This window comes from Elgaria multicarinata, chromosome 9, assembly GCF_023053635.1.
Source record: "Elgaria multicarinata webbii isolate HBS135686 ecotype San Diego chromosome 9, rElgMul1.1.pri, whole genome shotgun sequence".
In the NCBI taxonomy this organism is placed as follows: Eukaryota; Metazoa; Chordata; class Lepidosauria; order Squamata; family Anguidae; genus Elgaria; species Elgaria multicarinata.
Window position 1 is genome coordinate 58,337,769 of NC_086179.1, and position 14,153 is coordinate 58,351,921.

The window sequence follows — 14,153 nt, forward strand, 5'->3', positions numbered from 1 at the left end:
AAAAGGAGGACATCATGGCCGGCCCTCAAGGAGGCGTGCCCACCCCAACATGACCAACCTCCAAGGGGGCATGGCCTGGTCACATTTATTCATTTATTTATTTCATTTATATACTGCCCAATAGCCTAAGCTCTCTGAGCGGTTTACAACAGCTCACAATTAAGCTGATTCTACAGCTCACAATTAAGACAAACCTGTTCTACATAATATGTTAATGTTAAAATCACTGAAATAAAGAACAAGTGATACATTCAATGTACCTGAAATTAACATGTATTTTTAGTTGCTGTACAGATTTCTTTGTGGTAGTTCTTTTTGCTGTCCTCATAAAAGATCAATAAAAAGGAAAATCTGTTATTTTCCATTTTTCTAAAAAAAAAAAAAACCAGTTCCTGGATTAGAAAAAAAAATAGCTAAAGGACACTGTGGTTAGGAGGTGCTACACCAGTGCTAGACTAAACAGAAAATGGAAAATACATGGTAAAGAAAGATTAGACAGAGAGGCAAAAGGTGCAATGCTGTGTATGTGGAGAGAGAGAGAAAAATCCTACAACTCCCAGCATTCCGTAGGCAGCATGCATAGGGTTGTGCCTTAAACTGATTTCTAGCCAAATCCAAAGCACAAGGACTGGAAAAATATCTAAATATTATCAATGAAGTTTGCTTGCAATTTCAACTTTTAGCACTCAGAATCATTTTTTCCTACCCAATGCAGCCTGATGAAGTGAAACCTCATGCATGTCTAATCAAACGCAAGCCTCACTGTGTTTAATAGGACTTATTCCTAGGTAACTGCGTATAGGATTGCAACCCCAGTATGAAATATGTGACATTTCATCATGTGTAGTATTCAGGGAGTTGAAAAGGTGAAGAAAAGAGAGAGAAAATGATTCGCTCACTGTCACAATCTTTTCCTAGGCCTATTCAGTGTGATTTAATATTAAGCAAGAAAGAGCAGCTCTCTTTTAAAACATTCTAACATTTTGAGATGTAATGTAAACTAGATTTTCACAACTAAATTTCTATTAAAGGTCTTGCTCCAGGCATAGCCTTTTTCAGATTTTTAACTGTACACTACTGGGAAAACTGATAAGCACCCACCATAGAGCCTCAGTGGTGAGTTTCTACCAAACCCTATAATACTATCAAAACATCTGACTACAAGTTACAAGATTACAGAGTTTACATTTTATTTACTACATTTATATCCCACCATTATTCCTCCAAGGAACCAAGGTGGAATACATAATCCTCCTCTCCATTTTATCCTAACAACAACCCTGTGAGGTAGGCTGGGTTGAGATTCTATGACTGGCCCAAAGTCACCCAGTGAGTTTCCATAACTGAATGGGGACTAGAACCCAGATCTCCCAACTCTCAGTCCAACACTCTAGCCCCACTATATTACAATCCACAAGTCAGACATTTTATACATTAGCAATATTAAATGGATAGTCGATATGAAGTTCAAGTTAATTCTAGTTAACTTTGTAGTTATGACTAGCCAGTGTAACATAATCCTACTCAGAAGTAAGCTCAATTGAGTTCACTGTATTGAGTTTACTTCCAGGTAAATGGGTATAAGATCGCAGCCTAAAAAATTTAAAGGGCACACAAAGATAGCAAAGTGCACAGCATGTTTTAAACAATCAAAACCTCTGTAATATGCAAATATATATATATACAACCAGTAAAGGAGCAGATGATTTACTCAACTAAAAAGGCTTTAATTTATTACCACGCCTTTTTCTTTTTTTAAAAAAAATGAAGATCCCGAAGAAAAGAAAAGCCAGGTGAACAATGAGAAAGCCGTACATGTGCCCTTCCTCAGTAATTCAGCTGGCAACACAGGGTTGACAGAGAAGGCAGAAAGTATTATCCTTACTTATTTTGGTGTTCATAAGCAGGAATCACACAGAGCTTTCTCTCTTTTTTCCTTCTTCTCTGTCTCTCTCTGTCTCTCTCTCTCTCTCCCCCCCATTTTAAATGATTTTTCTTGCATTAATATTTACATATTTACAGCATAAATAAAATAGTGGCATGGTCTAGGACAGCGGTTCTCAACCTGTGGGTCGGGACCCCTTTGGGGGTCGAATGACCCTTTCACAGGGGTTGCCTAAGACCATCGGAAAACACATATTTCCGATGGTCTTAGCGAACAGAAAGCACCACATATTCTGGACTTAATCAAATGCAGCTAGATGCATTTGAGAAGCAACCTACTTGTGGGATTGTTACTGGTTTGCTTTGAAGCTTCCCACTCCCCCAGGACACATACAGTGCACACACAAAGAACTTGGACTTCTCAATTATTGGACTTCTCAATTCACTTCAATGTTGGTGGTGTGGAATAGCTCTGAGTGCCCATTCCTTGCAGTTGGTACAACACCATGTGCACAGGGAAACACACACACACACCCCTAAGTAACATCATAGTTTGCAATTATACTTGCAGCCCATACATGTTCTTCTGAAATTAGGACTCATTATGAAAACAAATCTGTTTTCAAACAAAGATTGCCATTAGTTGATTATACGACTTGTCCGATTACATTGCAGATTTAATTGCCTTTTGCTTGTTGTTCTGATTAAATCTTTAAATACTTATGTGCAACATGGCTTTAAAAAGATTGCCTCATCTGAATTTAAAAGCTGTGTTCTCTGAATAGCATACATAGGAAAAATTATGAAATTCAGTGTACATTTTTTAAAAACAAGAACAACATTCAAATTGCTGCCAAAAGCTCAGAGAGCCATGGATCTGCAAAGAGCTTGAGTAGTATTAACCGGCAACAGTGAGATATGAATTATACGATCAAGGAGGCATATATACTTCTGTGTAGCTGAGGAACAAGCCCACCACAGAAGGGATGAAGCAATGCAGAGAAGATGGGAGTCAAAGGCAGGAAAGGCTAGATCCATAACCTAGATTATGCTTGGATAAAGGGAGTTTGATAGTCCTGTCTTCTTTGCAGCTGTTTAGCAGGAGATCATCCAGATCCAAAAGGTAGTATGCAGGCTTAATGACAATGACTTATCCTCAGGATGGATTTTCAAGGGTGGTGGTGGTAGGAATAGATATTCTGGGCATGAGTTTGCTGTCTGCAGATTCTTGTACATGAAAATACTCAATTAGGTTATGGTTAGCCCCAAAGTTAGGGCAGGCTGTTGAACTTCTTTCAAGGACCAAATTCCATTTTGGAGGAGCTTTCAGGGACTGCATTCCAGTGGTGAGTAGGGCCAAAGGCAAAAGGAGCAAGGACAAAATACCAAAACTATCAGGACATTTTCATTTCATACAATCATAGAAAAGTAGAGTTCGGAGGGGTTTATAAGGCCATCGAGTCAAACCCCTTGCTCAATGCAGGAATTCACCTTAAAGCATCCCTGACAGATGGCTGTCCAGCTGCATCTTATATCACTTGCTGCCAGTAACTAAACCTCAAGATAGGCACTTCAACCATTTATAATGGGGAAAAACCTTCAAAAAGCCACGAAATGATAGTTGGTTGGAGGAAAAGAGTGGGGCCATATGGAGAGGGCATGACCATCTGGGTAGGGTGACCATATGAAAAGGAGGACAGAGCTCCTTTATCTTTAACAGTTGTATAGAGAAGGGGATTTCAGCAGGTGTCACTTGTGTGCATGCAGCACCTTGTAAAATTCCTTCCTCATCACAACAGTTAAAGACACAGGAGCCCTGCCCTCTTGACCAGATACAAAAGAGGGCTCCTGCAGCTTTAACTGTTGTGATGAAAAGGGTACTTCACCACGTGCTGCATGCATACAAATGACACCAGTTGAAATTCCCTTTTCAATGCAACTGTTAAAGATACAGGAGCCCTGTCCTCCTTTTTATATGGTCACCCTACATCTGGTAAAATCTGGAGAACTATGTTGGCTGGGGATGTTGGGAGCTGTAGTCCAACATCTGGAGGGCCCCAGGTTGGGAAGGGCTGGTCTACATTGAAAGACAGGTGTTCTTTGAGCTTTTAGACAGTAGCCTTTCCCAGTCCTACCTAGAGATGGAAGGCACGGAACCTAGAGACTCTGGTGTACAAAGCATGTGTTACACCACTGAGACTAGCCCCTCCCACCAGAAATCTGCTCATCTGTAGTGTGCAAGCAAAGCATAAAGCAGTGAAATATAACTCCAGTGAACTATAGTTCAGATAGTAGCAGCAATGTGCCCAAAGAGTGGTTCAAACTAACAATCAGTTCAGAAACTTTACACGTGAATTTTATTTTCTCTTTTCACTTGTTTAAATTGCTTATCATGGATATTCTTTTCAAAATTCCATAAATACACATGGAAATTCTAGATGGATTAGATGTTAATACAGGCCCAGAATGGGGATTAATGAGCAAAGAAATAAATATGCATTTAAATGCAAAGTAATACAAGTGTGTATGCCTTTATACAATGTTAATATACAGTATAAACAGCAAAGGTTTGTCATGTCAAAATAGCTTACTGAGGTGAGAAAAAGAGAAGATTGCTGTCAGCCTGATGGTCTTTGGAATAGCACCTCGAGCTAAGGAATGATTGTCAAAAGTCATTTAGACAATATGTTCAAGTAAAACCAAACCAAGAAAATACCAGTCATGTGCTGGTATTGCAAATTCAAAAATAAAGAAATAAATTATTTCCAGTATTAACAAATATGGCTGCTAATATTGCTTAGAACATTTCGGCGAGGTTGAGGACATGTTTACAAAGGACAGCAGGGAAGTAAAGATACATCAACAGTTATTTTCACTAATTCAAATTAATTCCATAGGTCACAACCCAGAGAATTCACAACTCACAGTCTGCAGAGCAGAGTGTGAATGTTGCTTTCTAACTGCAGCCTTCTCCCATGGCAAACAGCTTTTGAAGTTCAGGGGTGTTCATATGTGGGGGGATTGTTTTTTTAAAAAAGAGGCAAGTGCCTTGGTAGACATTTGGGCAAGCTTAAAAGCCACTTGCTGGATTGTCATCATAGTTTTCCTTCGCATCCTGGGGGTAGGCAGCAGCCATCCATCCAAATCAAATATCTGGGTATGAATTTAGAAATACAGAACAAAAACATGAAATATATGGAAACTAGAGATGGGAAGACTTGGGGAAAACTAGGGGGGAAATAATAATTTTAAAAGCATTTTTTCTCCAAATACAAAAAACATACCTGGGGGAAAAGGACTGTTCTACCCACCCAACTTTTCCATTTTAAATATTATTTCTTTTTTCTTTCTGAGCCTTCACATTTCTAATGGAAACTCAAATTTCAGTCATACAATTACATTTTCAATGTTCTCAAAACATCAGTAGCCATGTTACTTATCCAACCAGGGCCAACCAAGCCAGAATAACTGAATTTAAACTAATCCATTTCCATCAAAGGGAATGAGATTAGTTTAAATCTAGAAGTAACCCCATTTTTGCTTTTCTTTTTCAAAAGGGTGATATAAGCACACTTATTTAATGAATCCCTAGACCCTGAGTACAACAGTCTGAAGATATGACATTTTGTAAGGCTTTGTCATTTCCTCTTTCCTGTACCCCTGTGGAATACACACTCTTACAGTGTGAGTTGATTCACATGACTTACTTGGCTTTTTAGCAGTGAAGAGGTCATAAAGCATTCAACTAAATCAGAGGTAATAAAGAAGACTTCTGGTCTTCGAGATGTTTTGGCCAATATCTCCCATCATCCCCTCACCAGTGGCTGTGCTCGGTGTAGCTGAGAGCTGTAGGCCAAAATGTCTGGAGGGCCACAAGTCCTAAATGATCTACCTTGTGCCCAGATTCTGATTTACGGCATCATTGTTAAAGTCTTGATAGACAAATTGTTAATAGATGTCTGTGAAAATGACACGATTCTAACCCCATGGACAAACATTTCAATGTTTGCTTCACCACGTCCACTGTTAACTGTCCTCCTACCCCCCAATAAATTATTTCAAGCAAGCTAAAGATCCTTCTTCAGTATATTCAGTCCCCACTATCACTGAGCAGCTGCTAATTTGCAGATCAACCTATTTCAGCTTTCTTGATTTCAAGAGAGGAAAGGGACCTTCTTGCTGTTATTATTCAAAGGCTTTCCACCTTGTCTGTTCTCTCCTCACATTTTTTGAGGCCATTCTGTTCACTGGTGGGAACATGAAGTTCCTACAAAGAGATTCTTGCAGTGCTGAATTCATTTTCACTGCAAGCCAATTTATCAGTGGGCAGCTGCTCAGCACAGAGCAATTTAGAAAAGATATAGTACCAACTGAACACTCTTTGAAAGTTTTATTTTTTAAAAAATCATTTGTCTATCCTATATAGTGCTTGTGTTAGTGAAGCCTCTGACATTGAGCAGAGTTAATTTGATGGCATGGAATGTTCATATGCATTCCAAGTGTTCAGGGAACAAAGCTGACAGAATGTTTGCCGACGAGTGAAGAAAATTATTGATTTGACTGGGATTAAAAGCTTGCATAAGTCCTAGGACAGGACTTTTCACCATCTCTCTGAGCGAGCAAGCAGTAACAGGAGTGATGAGAAGGAGCAGTAGCCTCTTCCGCATTCCTAGTCATCCCCCATTGGCCGTTGGTGTGGATTTGGCCCATAGGGAGAGGCAAGTGAATGGGCCGTGGCTCTAGTCAGGGAGAAAGGCCAACTCTTAGCATCTTGGATTGCAAATATATAGTCTAGACTTCAAATGCTTTACTACAGCATTCCACAACTTGGTACCCTCCAGATGTGTTGGACTTCAATTCCTATAATCCCTAGCTAGCATGGCCAGTGGCAAGGTGTTGGGGACTGCTGTTTCACTATGTGAGCAACTTTTTCACTTGGGCTACTTCTGACTATTGTGCATAACTGCCCATAGAGGTTTGGCTATTGGGCGCTATAGAAAGGTAATAAAGAAATAAATTATATACACAACACATCTGGCTAACTGAGATACAGGGCTGGTGATGAAATTCAGCATGTTCTCTGTGTTCATCACAAACTGTCTTGTGCCCACGAAACTTGCTATTGTGTTATTCAACTGGAAGGGCCTGTAAAGATAACAGAATGGTCAAGATGGCTTTTGAAGCCAAGTGACAACTGCTGCCAGCCCTAAATTACCTGGCTATTACAGATGAACACAATCCAGCCAACCCTGAGCATTTTTAATCACATCCATTTCAATGGAAATATCAAGGAGACCTTAACTGTGACTTGATAGTACTGACCCATGTTGTACGTTCATCCCGACAGCAGTAATATTCACTCATAGCCATGATAGCATAGTTAACAGTAGCCCTGTCCAGGCATGCAATCCTCATGCGATTACAATCAGGGTTTTAAATTTGTGTGGAAAGCCTGCCCATGTTACAGCAAACACATGGATGAAGGGTGGTGGTCTGGCCCAAAGATGAGGATGTGACAAGGGTGGGCAGCTAACACTCCCCTGCTCTCCTCTCATACAATTCTAATTTGTAAGACGACGAGAAAGCCTGAATGGGTTAGCCGTGATATCTGGCTTAAATGATTTGTGGAATGGACTTTAAAGCTTTTGAAATCTCAATATGAGGAATGCCTGTCAGTGGCTGTTTTGGGGGGCAGATCCTGCATTTGTAAGCTGAGCCGTGTTTTCCCTCTGAAATCCAGAAACATTTCCCATTTTTTCATAAATAGAAAAGGGGGGGGGACAGGACACACCTGGAAAATCCTCAAGCTGGCCCAACTCAATGCAGATTGAGTTGGGCTACCTTGTGGGGAAATGAGCCAATGTCTATGAGCCTAAGCTGATAAAAGTGAGGTGAGCTCTGTCTCCCGGTCGGATTCCTCTGACATCACTATGTGGGTCATCTGTTTCCTCTCATGGTTCCCATGACTCAAGTATCCTAAGTTCCCAAGAAGGTCCAAGCAACAAGACAGCATTTGTCCCACCACAGGCTTAGGTTTTGTGTCCGTTTAATACTCTAGGTGCAAACTCAATTTTTTTAAAAAACAACAGCCCAAAGTACAGTTTGTTCAGAGATCATCACAACACATACACACATTTTTAAAAGGCAGTTCCTTATACTCTGACAGCAGTTAAAATATACGTTGATATTTCAGGCCACATTGAGGCAGGGTAATACTGCAATCTTGTAAAATATTGCAATTCTCTCTTTTAATAAATCCCTAATTGAAGTAAGACTGGAAGAAAGTGAAAAAATAATGATCAAGTATTCTGCTGCAGACACACACACAAAGATAATTTGTTGAAGTATTTTTCATTTGTTACAAATAAATTTTACTTACCAAACACATTAAAAAAAAACATTCCCAGTAGATATGAATAATGAAGAATACATTCTAGCACAGGAAGGCTTGCAAAGAACTAGGAAACTTTCATTCTTTTGGACTGAAGATTTGTTCAGTTATTTGTTTATACCCTTTTCAACTTGTTTGTGTACATTCATGTTTTAATTCTCTTTGTTATTTACATATTCCAGCAAAACAGTACATGTTGGCCAGGATCCATAGAAAGAAGGTATGTTTATGGGGGGTGGAAACTGCACACAGACTTGAAACGTAGCTTGCTGGTTTGGCCATAGCAGTTCCACTGCAGAAATAACAAGCTGCTTTTTAAGTGGACCAGCAGCATGTCTCTTCAGCAGTGGAAAAAATAGCAAACAGAGCTAAGGATGCACACAAGATGATTTTTGGATCCTAGCCATTGTGCGTAAATTTAGGGGTTCATTCATCATTAGGGAAGGCGTGTGTGCTGGTTGCCACAAGGTACTCCTACTTGGTTTGTCTCCTCAGGTACTCCAGAACAATGAGGTGTGGATTGAAAATAGATGACTGATTAAAGGCTTACTTTTGCTCTTACTTTAGAGAGCTTTTAGTATCAGCTATAAAGAAGATACCCTGCTATCCAATGGTACTCTAGGCTTGCCCTACCAATGGGCGATAAGGATAGGAGCACTGCACAGGTTTGGTCACTTGTCTCTATTGATGTCATGAGCACCATTCAATAGATACCTGGGATAATGACAAGCCACATGCCAACACTGAAAGGCTATCGATGGCTACTAGTCATGATGGCTGTATATTACCTCCAGTAATACCAGTTGCTGGGAAATATGAGTGGAAGGATACTTTTGCACTCTTGTCCACTTTGTGGCCTACCCATGGGCATCTGGTTGATCACTGTAGGAATAGAATGTTAGACTAGAGAAGTCTTTGGTCTGATCCATCATGGCTCTTCTTATGTTCTTAATTCAGAATTTAAATTGGCAAGTAGTTCAGTCAAAGTGTGGGAAATGCAATATCCCCACCAAATAGGTTCTATCCTGAAGAGTGATCCCTGGATTCTCCCAGAGCTAGTTATTGTGTATTTATTGTGCCATAAACTGGAAAATCTCAGAAATTCTGGTATGTGAGCAATGTAGCAGTGACAAAATGGATGAGTACGCTGACAATATATGTTATAGGTGATTTTCAAGGTCTCATTTAAGACCTTGGAATATCAAGGAGCCCCCTAGCAAGGAAGGATAGCCACACAGACATAAAAGTAAAAATAAGAAGAACATGCTTACAAAAGTTCATGATACAAATGGAAGATGGTGTGCCATTGTTCTGCACTGGTACTGAATGGAAACAACATAGGCTATACTTCTAGGAACAACACAAAATCTAGTTGATCCACAATAGGTCAAGATCACACTGCAGGAAGGAAATGGGCCATAAACTGGATTACCCAGATGGAGAACGCCCACACATGTTCAGAATATGAATTTGGCTCGTGTGTGCCTCTAGTTTACTGAAAAAGAAGAAAAGTACATATGCACACATATAGGATTTCTTTTTAATATTCTTGACTTTACTTCCGACGCTGCCTACTATGCAGAAGCCTATCATATAAGGAGTGATAAGGATCACCTATCCTTCTTAAGTTGTCAATTTAATAGGATTGAACTATGCAATGACCCACATTCAGAAATGTAGAATCCTAAAACTTTGAAATCCTCTAGGATATCCACATGGTTCTGCAGATTCTGTAGTATTATTTCAACTCTTGGTACAGACACATTAAGGGAACAATCTTATGCATGTTCAGACAGAAAAATTCTTGCAACTCCCAGCATTCCCCAGCCAGCATGACTAGCTGAGGAATGCTGGGAAGCGTAGGGCTTTTTTTCCTGTCTAAACCTGCAAAGGATTGTGTCCTAAGTGGCTGAGCCCTTGAAAAAGACAGTGATGCATTACATCAACTTTAGGTTTTCACTGTACGTTATGAAAAATAGAACTAAAGAGCAACAAAATAAGCATCTTACTAGGAGAGCAATCCTAGTAGAGCAAGCATCCCAGGAAGATGGCTCAGAAATCCTAGTAGAGCAAGCATCCCAGCTCAGAAAACCCCTTCCGAAGTTGGAGATGGTGCTTCAGACCTCAGAAGGGGGAGTCAAGAGATCTGTCCTCCAACCCTAACTCCTCGCATCCATCTCAGAGAGAACCGCTCTGGCTGTCCAATTGACGTCAGACAGGCTGAAAGGGGAGCATTCTGGTGGGCGCAGAGGAGAGGAGACCGGAGAGGCCACAATCTGCTTCATCCTGAACCTACTCCCATTTCCTTCTCTCTCTCTCTGTCTAGTGAAAATACAGGAAATCAGAAGATGGAGATGCACCCTGCTGGCTTCAGCTCAGCTTGGCACAGGAGTCTTGGAAGTCTCCAGATTTGAGGGCTTCCAAGCATTGAGGATGCAGTCCATAGGATTGCACTCGAAAGCAAGCAACCAACAAACCAGACAAAAAATATTGGGGCGGGGGGAGGGAGGACTGGGGCAAACATGCCACCATCTCTTTTTCCTCTTTACCCCCCCACCAAAAAAAATGCACACAAAACCTGGAGGTATTAGCATATTTAATCTGCTTGATAATTTGTCAAATAGCCATGTCTCCTAGAAGTAAGGAAAAGGGGCTCAATAATGTGAAAGCATCGTGTATTTCTAAAAGCAGTTTGCACATGTGCTGCATAAACAACGCATACATATTTTATGAACCAAAATTTTCACTTCTAAGATGTTTGCTCTAAAATATCCAACAGGGAGGTAGGCACCATCTCTTCCTTGCCTATATATGAAAGTGTATTTTACTATATTCCTTTCAAGATTTCGTTGTTGTTGAAAGGAATGAACTTTAATCCCCTTCATGATTTGCTCTTGTGAAGGGGCCATTACTGAGGAGTATGTATGCGTGTAGGGGTGAAGTCGGTGCTCTTAGCTCTAGCCCTCACTTTGGGCACTCTGCTTAGTCCCACACAGAGATACACATGCTTTAGCATGCTTGTCTGCAGGGAAGAAGCCTCAATTTGAACAGCTAGTTGCACTTAGGTTTCCTCCCCGCACATGACAATGCTAATGTTTGGACATCTGTAGGCAGTGCCAGGCAATGTGGCCAACACTGGTCAGGAACGTGGTCCTCAGGAGTCACATGTGCTTGAAGATTGTTATGTTAATAATTATCTGCTTCATTTAAACCATATATGCTCAACTATGGACAATTGCTTTACACAAAGCCAGTGTTTATGTAGAAATGAAGGAGCAGGGGTCTGCAGATAGGGCTGGCCTGGTTTTTAGTGGCTGTTAATGAGTTATAAGAGTAAAAAAAAAAAAGAGGCCCACAGTATGGCATAGAAACTCTATACGGATGTTGAAAAATGTGTTACCCTAATAAGCTAGTGGGGGCCTTGCCACATTACCTTTCCCAGAAGTTGCATGCAGGAATGCTAAATCTAAGGCGGATTAAAATGACTGGGGCTTTAGCTAGACCTAAGGTTTATCCCAGGATCGTCCCGGGGTCAGACCTGCCTGCTCCCAGGATATCCCGTGTGTCATTTACATGAACAGGGATGACCCTGGGACGATTCCGGGATAAACCTTAGGTCTAGCTAAGGCCCAAGTTTCTGAGAATCTGGCCTCCTCAGGCCAAAAAGAGTCTGTAGATCTTCAGATTTTGTTTTGTTTTACTTTCCCCAAATTTATGGGAATTTATTCGTAGGAAAAAAAATGCATGTTTCCATTGAGACATATGCCATGCTGGAACATGTACAAGGGGAAAAGTTGAATGGAATGGTGGACAATACATTAAATATTACATACTAGCATACATTACATGAATTGTTCTGAGACTTCTTATGGAATTATTTGCATATTTTTCTGCATTCCGAAAAAAATATTCAAATCCATCTGAGAATTTACTCCAGAACTAACGACACCACACAAACCATGAAAAACAAATGGGATGGATTTCACAAAATCCAGACATCCCTGGTTGCATGCATTAATGCTTTCGGCCCCAGCTATGTAATGCATGCAACATCGTGAATGTTTAGGAAGGGGCATATGCACGTACAGGTATATGTTCATAGGCTTTTATGCAATCCAGAAACCTACACTATTGTTTCCAGAATTGTTGAAGGTAAGCAATTTTTTTTGGAACATCCAAATAGCATTAGAGTAGAGAAGTAGAAGTCGACTCTCACCCAGATTCTGGCTTAACAGGAGTCAGGTTTAACTCTCACCCCAACAGCACTCTTGAAGACAGGTCTTTACTTCCTGTCACATAAATCAATAGCTTCTCTTTACACATCCTGGGGGGGAAATAAAGGCTTAAGTTTGGGAAAAAATGATACTGTGAAGGAAATACCTGGCCATGAGATCTGGCAGTGGATGGCCTGGCCTTCACTGATAGGCCCGATTCAGAAGACACCTTAAACCATGACTTTAACCACGGGAGTTAATCCAGAAAGCTGGGCTGTGTTCAGAAGTCACCTTAAACCATGGTTTTTAACCATGGTGAATAAGGCTTTAGTCACCATGGTTAAAGCCATGGCTTAAGGTGTCTTCTGAACACGGTCCAGTTTTCTGGCTTAACTACCAAGGTTAAAGCTGTGGTTTAAGGTGTCTTCTGAACAGGGCCATAGATATGCCATGGAAGGTGGCACAGGAATGATGGTACGCCCCAACGGGGTCCCTGCAATGTGCAGCCCCTACCCACAAACAGACTTCCTGTCATTATGAAGGACGTTGTCCTAGAATGGAACTTGACTTAAACCATCCTTGCTTTAAAGGAAGAGCTTCAAACAGACCTTTCTTATAGGCTGTGTCATATGGTAATCTGTTTAGTTATGTCCCTTATACAGTAGCTTATAGCACCCGTGCAACTAGATAGTGGGATATGGAGAGGGGCTATGCCATGGGGCAGGAGCTCTTTATTCCATCTCCTTTTTTTCATTTCAAGTCCCCAGGTTTGTGAACTGATGCTATACCTGACTTGCACTCGGAAGAGAAATGGATGGTGTTGCTTCTGCTTTTGTAAAATAAATCTTTTTTTTTTTTTTTTACTTTGCTCCACTCCTCTCCTAGACATAAATATGAAATACAGTGCTAAAGGGCACAGAAAGGAGGGTACATTCTGCTTTCTGGCTGGTGGCTTAAGCATCTTGCATGGTTGATGCCAAGCACTGGGGCTACAGCTTATCTTATCCACCGTTTAAAGAACAAATATCTTTTGTAGCCAGAAGAGGCATACTGTCCAGTAGGGGTGTGCACGGGCCCCCCGCTCTGCCCCGCGGGCCGATCTGAAAATTTCGGGTCGGCCTGCTCCACTCCGCGCCGCTCCGCCCATACTCCGCTCCTCTTCGCCGCGGAGCTCCGGCTCCGAATCGGAGCTCCGCAGTGGAGGGGAGTGGCGCCAGGTAAGGCCGGGAGAGGAGGGCGGGAGGTTTACTGGGCCCTGCCGCTGTCGCCGCATGGGCGACAGCGGCAGGGCCCGGTAAACCCCACTTACCTTTCTGGCGGAGCTCCGGATCGAGGCGAAGGATCCGCCTTCACCTCGATCCTCTTCGCCACGCTCCTCCGGCCCCCCAATCCTCTTCGCCTCCGCCTTAAGGGCAGCCGAAGCCCCCCGCTCCGCTTCTAATTCGCCAGTCCGATTAGAAGCGGAGCAAATCTCTACTGTCCAGCAGCAACTCACTGTTCTCCATGCAAAATGTAATATCACACTATGACTAGAAGTGAAATGATTTCTAGGTTTTATAGGGCACTATAGATGAAATCCAGTTAAAACAGTGTACTATGGGAAATAATGCAAGACCTCCCACAGTGCCTTGCCCATGTGTTTCACCTTCTGCTCTGCAGAGCAG